The sequence below is a fragment of the Osmia lignaria genome, chromosome 11, assembly GCF_051020975.1.
Source record: "Osmia lignaria lignaria isolate PbOS001 chromosome 11, iyOsmLign1, whole genome shotgun sequence".
Lineage (NCBI taxonomy): Eukaryota > Metazoa > Arthropoda > Insecta > Hymenoptera > Megachilidae > Osmia > Osmia lignaria.
The window spans coordinates 87,501-90,000 of record NC_135042.1 but is presented as its reverse complement, the minus strand read 5'-3'; the positions used below and the strand labels follow the sequence as shown (position 1 = coordinate 90,000).

General features: G+C 45.0%; 1 non-coding gene across 1 annotated transcript; it reads right to left on the bottom strand.

The window, feature by feature from the left end:
* Nucleotides 1-1,006: 1,006 nt before the first annotated feature.
* LOC143305880 (5.8S ribosomal RNA) lies at nucleotides 1,007-1,161 on the bottom strand. Its single transcript, XR_013063090.1, has one exon. It is a non-coding gene; the product is annotated as a 5.8S ribosomal RNA (ribosomal RNA).
* Nucleotides 1,162-2,500: the final 1,339 nt, after the last annotated feature.

Genomic DNA, 2,500 nt, shown 5'->3' with positions numbered 1-2,500 from the left:
GCGAGACATTGAAATGCTGTTTTAACGGGAGCATGCATAATTGCTGCAAACATACTTTTATCACAAGTTCTAGCCACGCCACGGAGGCTTCGAAGTTCCTTCACCATTCGCTTTCCTCTCTTTTGTTACACAGTTTCAGACTACGATCAGGGGTACCGAAACGCTGTATTGATTGTAAACAACCATTTTTATCTTGGAGCGGAGCGTTCCTTTACTCGTTAGATTTGTCTTGTCGCGTGTGTATTCGCTTTTTCGACGCTTTTTAACCATTTAACTTGTTTAGCGAAGCTAAACGCACAGACAGACAAAAAAAAAGGAACAGCATCGCGCGTCAAACAGCGACGACCCATCTGAAGCGATCTTTCATTTATACACCGTTTGTAAACAGAGAGATGTATAAAGCGCGGGGAATCATTCGAAACCCTGGGGCTATTCGAGCTTGCATTTCAGCAAATTATCATCTCAAACATTTCACTCGTTTGCTTTTTCTAAATTTATAGGAGAGCTTCTTTCGTTTATTTTTGACACACCTTTCGTAAATATCGTTTCTGGCAACGTCGGGAGCGTGGATTTCTACAAGTGAACAATCGCGCCGATCCGATAACTTCCAGCAGGATGGAGAATCTTTATAGATTATCTTCCGAGAACTCGGTGCTTTCACGGGCGGTCGTTTATAAATTTTAACGAACGACTCGCGCGCCGTGACGCACTTGCGCTAGTTCGAAGAGATATTTCGAAATTTGTTTCTCTCCTTTAACGGCCTGCATTTAGTGTATCGGTTGCGATTTTCGTCACATCGTTTCCACGACAAACGCCGACGAACTGCCCAACTATCGCTCGTACGTTGCGACTCTTTCTTTGTTTATCGTTCATTCATTCTTTCAATTTCGTTCGATAATCCCGCTCCGAAACGTTCTACTTTCGTTGAACGACGGCGAGATGTTTAGAAAGAAATGAATTACTCTTTTTTCGAGAAGCAAACGCAAGCAGTCTTTTGTTAAGAAAACGACCCTCAGCCAGGCGTGGTCCAGGAATTGTATCCGTGGACCGCAATGTGCGTTCGAAATGTCGATGTTCATGTGTCCTGCAGTTCACACGTTGACGCGCAATTAGCTGCGTTCTTCATCGACCCACGAGCCAAGTGATCCACCGTTCAGGGTAATCGTAAAATTTTGTATTTCAAACTCTTTAGATCTTTAGAGTGTTATTTTCATTATTAACACGCATCACATTCGATACCCACATCACTCTCCCACCCGGCGCGTGCGGGAGAGCGAATTCGGGCGTCGCCAACGTATTTGTTTGTTTGTTCGATCGTTGACGACACGATCGCGTCCAAGGACGGAAACCGTCGGAGAAACGCCCAGTGGCACGCTCCTCTCGACGGTCGGGCGTAAAGTACATTTAAAAACCTTGAAAAGTACGAACGCACACAAGGAATGCGAGCGCGCGTCCTGTCGCTGAATCGTGGGTTGCGAGATTCGAACAGACACACGGCCGGCGACGATCGGTCTAACTAATGGACACATAGTTTTTCAAAGACTCGCTATCGTCGCTTCTCAGCCGGTCCGTAAACAACACACATCGATCAGGCGGACGCACGAATCTTACCACGGTGCGTGTTTCGTAGATTCCAGGTTACCCGCAAGTACCTCTCTCTCCCTCTCGAAAGAGGAATCTCGATCCGTCCTTTTTGGACAATGGAGAAATCTTTTTATCGCAACACGGATGGCAAAGAAACAACCAAAGCGTAGGAGCGTGGGGACGAGAGCGACGAAAAGAACGTCGCGAAAACAAAGTTTCGACGGTTGCTCGTTCTAATACATCGTAGTTTCAACTCTCTCAGTTTTAACCACTCCTAGACGCTTCGTAAACTTTTAACAATTCTTCGCCTCCGCGAGTTTCATTTCGAATAGAGCGAACGCAACACGGACCAAAAAAACTCCGGTGATGCCAGATCATTTAGCAAAGATCAGACGGCGGGTCATCTGTATTCCTTTTCTCTCTTTTTTATATCTTTCCATTTAACTAGGGTGTCGCAACGACGGGTACATTTATATATTTATATATATTGTATTTCAATTTTAATGATCCTTCACTTTCGGTTTGTAATAATATGATCCTTCTTTCATTTCGATCCTTCATATTGTAGGTTAACCAACAGAAGTTTGTTTTTTTACGACTTGTATTTTTGTGGTTTGTTTGTTTGTTTCTTACGACTTGTTTGTACCCGATCAAGTAGACGACGACCCATAAGTATAAGTTAGAGAGATAAAGGTCGAGAGACCTCACGCAAGCGTCTTTTACTTCCATTCACATCAGCCAGAGAGAAATGGTCCGGCGTCGTGCTCTTTGGCGCCGTTGGTCGCACAGTTTTTTTGCCGGCGGTTCCGAACGGACGGGAGAAACGCGATGAGTAATCAAAGCGACCTCCGCACGTAACCGTGTCGGTGTAATTTTACCGCATCGCAGCGTTTTGGTATTTGTTTCTTATTGGCTC